Source organism: Bombus affinis, chromosome 3 (genome assembly GCF_024516045.1).
Source record: "Bombus affinis isolate iyBomAffi1 chromosome 3, iyBomAffi1.2, whole genome shotgun sequence".
In the NCBI taxonomy this organism is placed as follows: Eukaryota; Metazoa; Arthropoda; class Insecta; order Hymenoptera; family Apidae; genus Bombus; species Bombus affinis.
The window spans coordinates 4,614,450-4,626,645 of NC_066346.1; positions in this window are offsets into that span (position 1 = coordinate 4,614,450).

Sequence of the window (12,196 nt, forward strand, 5' to 3'; positions counted from 1 at the left end):
TAACACAAATATCGTTTACAACGAACGTCCAACCCTCATCTTCCGTCATCGGCACGGGAAAATCGGCTTCTCGTGTCGACAATTCAAGGGATCCTAGAATTTTCTCGTAGTTAGAATCAATATTGACACGCCAGCTTTGCGAAAATCTCCGGCCGCCTTTTGTCATAAATTTTTTATCGAAACTTCCGCGAGCTTCTGACGTTTTACAATAGTCAATCCCATAAGCGGCAAACACTTTTACTAAAATCAACATCATTTAAACCTTCTATAAACAAAATACATAAAAAAATATTAAACTTTTATTTTCGAGCGAAAAAAGGATTTTAGTATAGGAGCTTTCCATGTAAAATATTGCTGATCCGTTGAAAGTTGTTGGCAAATTTCACGATCGAAAGTAGAAGTAGAGCAAAGGGGCAGGCGAAATACAACGAAGCTCTGAGTGTGTTTTTGCTGTGAATTTTATAGCTCGTAATCGCGCGGGCATCAAACCTGCAGTCAGAATAGCCATTATATGACGCGAAGAATTCAGGTTTCGAGTAATTCTGTTTTATGCACCTGTCGATCTTCGTTGTTCATATCTTAAAACCTTCTTCCGTTTTCCGTCCAAATAACAAGTTGATATCATTCCTCTAATCTCACAATTGATTAAGTCTTAACTTTATTCACCGCTGTAACTTTAAATTAAACGATTTACAATTATAAACGTAGAACATTGTTTTACGAGAAATAACGGTGGATTTACACCACTCTAAATCTCAACCCTCCGGATTTGTATATTTATAATGTAAAGTATTAAATGAGGTAAAACTGTAACAAGGCTACGGACTTTATGCATTTATGAAAAATTAAGATGTTACATTTAAACGCAAAAGACACGAAGTGCACATAATAACGGAAAATGTATAAGATTTCTAGAGTAAATTTCTCATTATAATATTTAAGAGATGAAACAGATATTTGTATACTTAGATTCCACGTGTTTAATTACGTTCACAAAAATATGAATTTGCATACAAAATTCGCGTTTTATCGAACTTATGACCGACAACGTATAGCATTTTGCATCCACCACTAGCAATCTATACCTTTCATTCTCTCCAATGCGAAACAACCAGTGCCCTTTATCGCCAGCTATTCTGGCCACAGGTGTGTACGAACGAACACTGATTCCACGAATTCACGAACGGGATCGAAGCTGTAAAAGCGCGAGGAATCGCGGTCGTTTCAGCGGAAGGAGAGTGAATCAGTAGAATTGCTGGACGAAGTCGCGTGACGTAACGGTCGTTCGTGTAGTATCCGGTAGCGGATACGCTGGTTGTACCAGAAGAAAATCTCGTCTCTGGAGACGAGTAACAAAAAGCAAACGAATCGGCACAGGTGTAATTTCTTGTTCGTGTAATCGTACAGGTCGTTGTACTTAGAAGAGACAAAAATCGCGAACCGGTGATTTCGTTTGATCGTGTTATTACTCACGAAGAGGGAAGAGCCATTGTTCCGACGATTAACGATCGGTTGGCACGCGTGCCCGAGGCGCGCAAATCTTCTCGTTTCCGTCACCGATGTGTCACTTACAGAAGTAACTTCGTTCCATTACGCGGCTGTTACGTAAAACGCACGGTGTTCAGTTACATGGCGGGCAAAAGACTTTTCTGACAATTTAATTGGTTACAACTTCACCGGAAAGTGGTGAATACACCGTGACATCGTGCGGAACATCGAGGCGAGTTGTTAAGGCAGTGTTCGTTTATAAATGTGAATTTTAGCGTAGATTTGCCGAAGAAGAACTATGTACCTAAAATGAAAAATTTGACAATACAATGATAGATAGAAATTTTATATTTTAAAATTTTAATTTGAGAAATTTCAAGGTTTCCATGTAATGGGTATGTGTGCGATTAGCAAAGACTTTGGAAGAACGTAACGCAAACTCAACGTCAGCCTCAGACTCAAATCTAAACCAGAGACGAACCTCCTACAGGATATCCTAAAGATCAAATCTTCAACTTTTTTCCCTTCTTACGTGACATAAAATTCCACCTAATTCCACAATCTGTCCGATATCTTGAACAAAAAGAGGAAGAAATGACATGTGAAAGAAGAAGAAACAAATCGAAAAACTAAGCCAATGCAGAATGAAAACTTCGCAAAGGAACTCAGAACAATTCCTTCGAAGGCTTACTATTCTGTCGAGCATCGAATCCAACTCGAATCGATCGATCGCACGCCGTTGCGAATCCGGCGAGCAATAGACACCGGTGTTTCACCGGCAGTTAATATATAGGGCGGCGTGTGTATGTCGGTGCAAAAGGAGGCGAATTGTGTTCGTATACATTATACACTATAAACGAGCGGCGTCGGCTCGGACCCGTTCCGAGAGGAATGCAGTTATTATTCAACGTTTGCGCGACACGCTCGCCTGGCCGCGCGCTTAGTCGCCGTGCTAACTGGGGCCTACAGCCATTAATATGCGGTTAGGTATGCAAAAGAACTGTGTAGCTACTAGCACAGCCGATCGCTGATCCGGAAAAAAAATACCGATATGGTGAACGGGAGCACTTACAGTGGCCCGCGTGTCATACTTTTCCGCCTTGCTGTTCCTCGTCCTTGCGTTTTCTACATTTTTCCCTTACTATACTTTCATACGTTTCTTTTCTCTTCTATCTTTTTTTTTATAGTTTAACCTCCTTGAAGTTGATTTAGAATTGATTCGAGCATAATAAAATGAAATGAAACGAATTACTGCCTAGACGTATGTTCTGAGACGGTTATTATTTAGTTGAGTTTATTACCGGGTACAAGTCCTTCGGTATCAGATGCATAACGAAAGGGATGAAGTAAAATAAAAGGAAGATATAAAAAGTAAACGCGATATGTAGTTGCTAAAACGTTTCCGCGAATGTTATATTAACTTACAATCGAGCAAATATCATACTAAATTTCTACAAAATGTTATATAATCGTTGAAAGATATACGAAGGTATATGATTTAGCTTGGCATTTTATACGATAAAGAAATTAATGTACTAAAAGATTGCATCCATTTTAAAGTTCATAACCTGTATCCAATATATAAAAATTTCACTGAAAATAGAAAGTGTCCTATTACAACTTATACAAGCTTACGAATCATGCATATGTATACGTAACATGGAAAATATCGAGTTCTGGTTTTGAAGTCAAACTTAGGGCACGGTCACTAGATCAGTTTGTACTATACGTCCTGTTTGCCAGTCGCTTGAACTAACGATCGAAGAACAAGTTGATCTTTCAGGTAGCTGATTTCCTCTTCTTCCATCCCGCATTCTTGGAAACACGTTACTTGGACAGGATTAATTATGCATTTAGGTATCGGAGATCTGTCGAGGAGCTGAGCAACTTGACTGGTTGAAGCAAGTCGATACGGCGAACGAAGCTGTCGGTACTGGTGAAACACGTTGAAATATTTATTGCGATTTAATCCAATTTAGCTATCCTTCTGGCAATTCGCACAATTGCTCCGAAATGATTTTTGCGATGCAACGAGTGTAACAAATCCTGTGTCTACATGCCGAAGATCGACGAGTCAGGGTCGCGGTGATCGTAGAAATGTTGTGAAACGATAGCAGGAGATAGGATTCTTTCGTATCTAAATTACATCGATGTCGTTAACGTTCGCGACTAACCGTCCAATGGTTTCCATTTCCATCGTTAAGCACCCTCCTGGTTGGCCACAGGGTTTAAAAGAAAGAAAAAGAGGAAAAAGGGAACAAAGGGTGGTGATGTCGATTTCAACGGTGGAAACAGGGAAGCCAGTGGTCGCTGGTTACAATGAAATTTCATTAAAAGGGCCTTTACACGTCGGTTCGGCTCGCGTTAACAAGAACGAGTGGTTATCCAGTTAAAGGTGTACAGATTCGAAGCGACACGGCGCGAGAGTAAAACGGAAGAGGTGGACGCGGCATACAAAGAGAGTCATGTTTAAATTTCACCGTCTGCCGGAAATGCGAGATCTCCGTGTTACAACATTTTAATATCGTCCGTTGTAACCCAGCCGATTTCTAAGGACGCCTCTCTTTGTTTCCCAGGTCGAGAATCGATGCTCGTTCGCTGACATGGTTCAATAGTTATCGACGAGCAGAGAGATCGGCGTTCACCGAATGATACTTTGCCCTTTTTCAGGACGTTTATGCGTTCGAGCGGAAACCGCGATCCTACGATCAAACAGCTCGTCCGGAAACGTAACCTGTGCTTCCAGTCGAAGGGCCGAACGGTGATTGGTTTATATTCGGATCTGCTTAATTCCGTACAAAGTCCTTTTGTTGCGAAGAGTAGAATTGGTTCGTGCTACCATTTGATTGCGAGAATTAGGACTCTGTGAATAGCCTTCCTAAATTCGAAATAGGCGCTTCTGTTTGTGCAGTGTCTATCGCATCGTAAATTAAAATTCGCAAATATTCGTTACTTATTTCGAAGAACATTTGTTTCTTATAAACGATCAAATACATTGCTCGATAATGGTTAGAAATTTTCCATTATAGAATTACCAATCAAACGAATAAGTAGAAAGAAAGTGGTATTGGTAATTATATACGTTTGAAATTACGATAAAAATTGTCTTTAGAACTTTCATCGAAATTTGCATCGAATATATCACATTGTTTGAATTCGTTTACAAATGGCCATTCGCAATAATGTTTTCTCTTTGGCCTTATTATGCAGCGCAAAGTTAGACAGACAAGGCCTCGTAATTTGGCTGCGGTTAATCCGACTCTTGGAGCCTGGTAATTGAATATAATGTTGGACGCTGCGACTCGACTTTCATTGCCTCGTTGTCCATGTTAATTTACGTTTATAGCGATCCCCAGTTTACCAGCTTATTCCATCGACTGAAAAGTGCTTAAATCTACTTTACTCCATCTTTCAAGTAATTGTTAATCTCTCTGAAGCATTTGATTCTTAAGTGCAAATTATATTATGTGACACTTGATATTTACGCATTCAACTCCTATTCATTGTTAGTTGTATCTTTCATCTGCAAAAATTTAATCCTTCACACTGATAAAGGGAATAAAAATTCGCCCACCACAAGCTTAAGTATACCAAAGGATTACAGAGGTACAGGATACAGGAAACACTACGAGGATCCACGATCCTTTCTCAATTTTTAATTCTACACACATCTCGTCCGCTACTCCAATTCCATTCTCCATCTCTCTCAGAAACAGTTCGGAACTGCCATCCGTTATCCGCTTAGCCAGTCCTTTTCTATTCCGTCGAATAGAGAGGGTACGATTCAGAATTCTCGCCGCGGTCCAGCGCCCGCCAAATGGTCCGATTAGAATTTTAAATATCCATTGTACATCGAGCCTGGAGTGGATGTCCCGGTATCGATTAGCGTGGCCTATTGGAATTTTAGATAGCAGCACGACGAAGATATTCGAGCTCACCGTCTGTAAAATCCATCCTGGTAGCTTGTAACGAGCCTCGCTTGACACCAGAGCAACCGTGAGTATCCAAACGGGTTTCGAAATCGGCCAGTTGGAAACCGTGATTTGCATGGTTGTTCGATTGAACGACGACTATCTATCTCATCTTTAGTTTCAATGGATCTCTATTATAAATCGAATAAGAGGATCGACTTCTCCTTCCCAGCCCCCACCGTACTCTTTCACTCTTTCTTTCCGTGTCTTGTGTATCTTACGACCTGTTTTTACTATTTTATTATCGTTGTTTTATGGACGTATCGCAACACTTCGTTATTACACCCACAGCGACGGCCCACGATTGTGCGTTCTAGATTTCCTCCCTGACAATTACCGTACGCCAACTGACACCAATATCGTTGTCTTAATAAGATTAGCCGTGTAAGCTAGTAACAGACTAACTATATAGCTCTGTTACACTTACTTATAATTTGGAAATAATAAAGTCAAACGAAAAGTAACGAACCCTTGCATACGTAACCAGATTGCCACGATTGTCCAACAGATATATAAATATTGTTCGAAGCTTTGATATTTAAAAGTTTCGCATGAATTTCGATGGAAACAAATCCAAGGAAAGAAGATCCGGATAAAAAATAGTCAAATGAAATATAGAATTAAGTATTCCGAAGCGAGTGGCCCACGCTAGGCTACACGAAAGTCGAATTCGTATCGCATCCTAAATTTTCCCTTGAACTCGTTAAACTCTAACAAAGAGTCCCAATGGGGCCGAAAGTTCTTAATGACCATAATGTCTTCATAAATATCGGGGCACATTGGATTTCTTCGAAACAAAAAGTCGAAGTTTGCCAGCCATAAAACTGGGCAGCGTAAAGCTGGAGAAACAAATCATCGAGCCTGTGAGATCCTGCGTTGCTTCACTCGATCGATCTCCGATCAGCGTGTCAACGTGTACGCCGTGCGAAAAATCATGTTTAACGAGCTCACGCTGGAAACTCGTTAACTTTCGTACATCGAGACTGGATTAGGGCAACCTGCGTTTATTTCCAAAGCGCGGACTGGACCATTTTCTACGCGGTCGGTTCTATTACCAATCGCCACATATAAAGCATACACTAGGCGTGTCTTGCTCCTCCCGAAGAAACGACAGAAACACGGAGAAAGGAGAAAAGATGAGGGGAACTAAGAATGGAAAACAGTGTAGCCACGTTTCTACATGCCACGTGTCTATATGTGTAAGCGGTTGGTTGTTACCAACCCTCCAACGCGTAGTTCGGATACCGGAAGACGGTTGCACAATCAATTAGCATACGTATACCGTATCGACTGGTGCAATCCTAACTACAATTCCAATCTCAGGGAAACCGAACTGTTCATTCGAAACGGTGCATTTTTTTTCATGCTAGACGATTCACGTCGATCGATTCCATATTCGTAAAGTGGAAATATGGTTGGTGATTTTTTTCTTTTTAGAAGATTATATCGGAGTTCCGCTTCCTTTGACGTTACCTTGGGTAAAACGTTATTACTTCATGCGTGTACAGGTAGATTGTGTAATTGGTTTCCTACATCGAGGTGTAGTTAAGAAAACTGTTTTATTATTAGTGCATGGAATTAGGTTTTATACTCATACTTGTGGTACCGGCCTAGCGACAATATTCCAGGCGACTAAAATATTCTATTAAAACAACCCTCACAGAGTTTCTTGAAAAATTGTAGGGCAGTAAAAAGTCCAAGAAGTTCAAAAGACATAAAGAAGAAAGAATTTGATACAGTATGAAACTTAACGCTGTGACGTCTTAAACATCGGAAGGTGGGTGGCAAGTAGTCTTTCACGTGTGACAGGTCCGCAGCGCCGGTGAACGTAGTCATAGCTGCTTTAACAATCTGAAACAGGCCGATCCTTATCGTCGTTATCGGTGTGTTAATTATTGTCCGGCTTGGCTCGTTCCTACACAAGCAATTCTAGTTCACTGACACCAGTGGACACGATCGTGTCACGAGAAGAAAAGGTACGTACGGTCGAGCTCGAAAGGCTTGTTCGCATAAGCGGCCGCCGATATTGCGGCAGAAAAGACGAAAGGGAAAAATGGTGCGCCGCAGAAAATTGCACGGCCGGCCAGCAACCACGGTTTTCCTTTTCCCTCTCCGGAGAGAGTTCCACCGTGTAATCGGCTGGTCGGTTGGAACAATGCGCCTCTGTCCTCGTTTTATTTAATTAAAAAGTTGATCCTGATTGGAAACGTTTTTTCCGAATAAGTTTGATTTAATTAAAGGATTCTCTGCCGTTCAATTAACATCCGATCGGGCATGTCCGACAATGGTGAGAACTGATACATCGCGAACCAGTAATCACGATGGAATTGTTTGTTGTTTAGTTATTTTCTCGTCCGCAACAAAAAATAATGCAACGCGGACGCTGCTAAAAAGCTATAATTGCAAAAAATGAGACCGTATACAAACTGTATATAAAGACACAAACGAGGAGAACTTTCCCGGCTATTTTTTGCAACGTCCCACATTTTCCAAATAATTTTTCTCGCTCCAGTGATATTTCAAATGCAGAGATATTTCACTGGTGTCTAGAAACCATCAAAATTATGACAAAGTACTATTCACGCCTTGTAACTTTAATATCATAGTCAATGGTTAACGTGTGTACAACACGATTCATAAATATTAGGATAGTTGCTGTTCTCATACAGAAAATTGTAATACATAAAAATTACCAAAGAAACGATTAATCGGTCAATGTTAGTCATACAAGATAACCAGAAAACAGACTTGTATTTTTCTCGTGTGATCTTTGCTTATGAACAGACGTGTACGCCATTCGAAAACAAATAAGCTATCAAATCCACTATCCATGTCTTCCAATTTTCCCAAAATACCAACAGCATGGAGATTGTGCTTGAGAAGAATATCATGGCACAGGAGCATGGGAGCACAGGTTAACGCGATTATGTTGGAATATGCGTAACGGCACAGCCACGACGAAACTCGGAAACTCTATTTCACCGTGCATCGTTGCGCGGTACGTTACGTCGGCGAAACGAAACTATCGTCCCGTCGTCGATAGCTTGGTGGATGTCAATGGATCGTACCGTGAGCTGGTAGCATCACGCGACCTGCATTAAATACGGAATTAACATAGCAAAGTAATTATTATATAAAATGCCATCGACCGTCAGCGAAATGGAGCTCGATGGGACGACTAGGGAATTTCCTTGCAACGCTAACGACGTTTTCACATCCTCCTTTGCGGCAATTATCCCTCCTGCACCGGTAACAAATTGCGTCAATGGAAGATGAGAAAAGCTGGTCACCATCGTGGAGGATGACCCAGAAATGATGCTGTTACAATAAAAAAAAAAAAGATATTCTAAATGAACATGGTGAAATTTTCCTACTAAAATTGCTTTGATTTGTACATTAAAAATATCCTCAGTTATCCTATAATACCATAACGAAAGAGTCAATGAAATTTTGCATTCCAATCATTTTTCAAATACAACAGGTATTTCTCAAGTATTCGCAGAACTTCCAAACCATTAGCAAATTTTCCAAGAATTTCGTTCGGCGATCGATTTGTACGTTGGTTCGCGAGCTTTTACACCCGAGTGGAAAACTCTTCCCGAGAGTGGACACAAGAATGCAAAAGTCGAAAATTCAATCGCAAGGCGGTACCGAGAGAAGCAACGGTGCGGGCAATGCAGTCGATTGTCGTAGTGCACGCAGACAGAGAGGCGAGTACGCGTTTGCGACCGAGCAGTCAGTAGAACACGGAAATGATGGGCAGCTCCGCGCTGGACGGCGGTAGCCCACACTATCTCGCTTCGCCTATTGCGTAAGATACTTTCGAGTCTAGTTGCCGAAGCGAGTTATGGCACGCCGCGAACGGAGGCACGGGACTATTCGTCCTTTGTGCTTGATTTTCCTTCCTTCCATAACATCGTCCATCGTGTCAACCCTTATCGACCACGGTCTTACGGTTTACCTTGCTGCAACTTTTGAACTAATCAAAAACTTTCATAAGATTTAATAATACAATCGACGCTTGTATCGTTTATTTCTAAAGTCAACTTCATATCGTGTAGAATTTTGTTACGAATCCTCGTCCCTTTTTTTATCCGTATTTCTATTTTTGATTTCCATTAATTTTCATTTCTATTAATAATGAACAAGTGTGGCGATACTTTTGAGCGATCCTGTACATTCACGTTCTACATAGATACCCAAGAAAACTATTTCGAAAGGAGAAACATGTGATTTTGCATGGTGGAAGGATGGACGCATAGTTGCAGGCCAAGTGCATGCTATCGAGTTTCTTCTTTTTACCAACGGGGAAAGTGCACGCGCGAGCCGTGAGCAAGAATGTTACACGATTTTCAATGATAAAACGATAGAAAGCGACCTGGCGCTTGCGTAATGACAATTATGCACTTTTGACGATTCTCGTAGCCGACGGTCAATGCGATTCCATTTTGCCCTGCTATCTATTCGCGAATAATTTGTTCACGCTACAATGGTCAACCAACCACCCTATTAACTGCGTTTCGAATTTACTAATGAAAATTTCTCACTAATTTGCGGCGAATATAGCTACATATATGTATACATAATTACGGAATCGCAGCGCGATTTCCAGTTTACGCACCGTCTTCGATCGATTCGAAGCTCAAATCGCAGTTGACTATTCCTATGCCAATCCATCGCACAAGCTAGCGCACGAATTACATAAAAGGGTGAAACTTGTTGCTAATAAATCTATCCGTCGTGCTCGATGCGTGTTGGTATAAACGAGCGCACCGTTGCATTTACATTATCGAAATGCCATTATCGCCCATTTAATAGCGTTTCCTCATTGATGGAATAATTTTCATGTCGTGATAAATTGTCAAATGTTACAACGGTTATTCATAATGGACCAATTTCGTTATATAATTTTGTATAAAATTCGCTCGCCCATGAATGAATTAAAATTCTGTACAGTTATTGTAGAAATGTTATGTACAAACGTTTAGTAACTGTACCTGTATATAAATAGATAAGTAGGTAGTACCTAGCAAAAAGGATAAAAAATAAGAAGGCGTTAGGCAATCAAGAACACTCGTGAATGTTATATTCCGCACCTTAACCTTTAATGGTCGAGATAAGCGTTGGATTTCAGACTACGTCAAACTTTCCTGCTCTCGCTTTGTGAATGGAGGTAGCGTATCGAACACTGTTATCAACCTTCCACTTACAAACACACCTTCAATTTCCGCACTAATGTCTTTTACCCTCCACTCTACTTTGTGAAATTCCATCAGAGATCACATTGTAAAGCAAAATGAAATTACAAGAATGTATTTCTCAGACTATTAATGACGAAGCTTTTCCTATTTATAAATAACATAAATAATGTTAATCACATTAATTCCTCGAAATCAATTGCACGAGGTGCGTACAAATCTTCTTTATCCTTTGCTCTTGAAATTTCATCGGGAGAATCCTATAAAAAAGTAACACTAATCCTATCAAAAACATATACCTTTGATTATGAAGTTTTTCATGCTGTTAGACACATGTAATGACGTTAATAAAATTAATTCCATGAAATCGATCGCGCAAGTGCAATGTGACGTTGGTAGGACTTGAACTCGGATGAAACAGGCAAGTGGGACGAAGTAGAATGGGAAGCACGCGACGACACGTGCGTCCAGACGTAGCCACGACGCATCAACCGCGTCAGGCTACAAGCATCCGTACACGTAGACTTCCATCCGTTGTCGTCGCGGCTCGTGCGGAACGAGCTCGCTTTTCCCACGGATACACCGCTTCGCCGTGAAAATTTCTCCGGTTTCACATCCTCGTGTTACATAAAAATCCGAGCAGACGCGAGCGCATCACAGCTAGCAGTGCGCGTCATTGTCCGGGTGTCGCGTCGTCGCATCTTATTATCGGAGTGGAGTCTCGTCCGATGAAGATCTCCGTGGAAGATCGCACGTCAAAGAACAGAGCTTATTTTTGCGCTTTTTGTGATATACAGAGTGATACGAAAATAACGTATACTTAAGTTTTATATATATATAGACTCGGAAATGGAATTAGTCAAAAATACAATAGAACTTGATTTATCCAAATACCATTTGCTGCAAATAAAATTGTAATTAATAAAATATTTAAGAAAATTCTACAACGAATGGTTATAACGATGGTTGGAGACAAATGTTTGCGTTACTTTCGTGTCACTCTGTACAGAATCGAGAATATAATAAACTCTGGACAGCCGTAAAAATCGATCCACTATTACAAAGCTTCGACACGATGCTTTGTTTAGAGATTATAGACAGGTAGGATCTCAACCTTGTCGCCAAGGTCGCAACGTCTCAACTATTCTAAGCGCCCCGTTCGGTGTTGGAAATTTCGACATAAGGGTGCACTATACCGTGGGTCGTGTTAAGGTCCGCAGGCAGCGTAGAGAAAGGGACACGCTCCGATTGGTACGGACCAATGTACGAGTGTGGCGGTGGCAATGGTGTAGTTCGTATTCGCGACTGCACCTCGATACCAAAGTTCACCAGACGGAATCAGCCTCGACAAAAGGAGCTCCAACTACAAGTGTATACTCTACATTTAGAAACGCTACGCTTTTTCCCTCGAATTCACTCGTCACCGTTCCGTACACGTTGGATTTCACAACGAAGCACCCACAGCCGAACGAAATTTAATTGCATCGCATGAGGTAATACAATGCATCGCACGAAAGCTGATTTTTACGTGGAAACTCG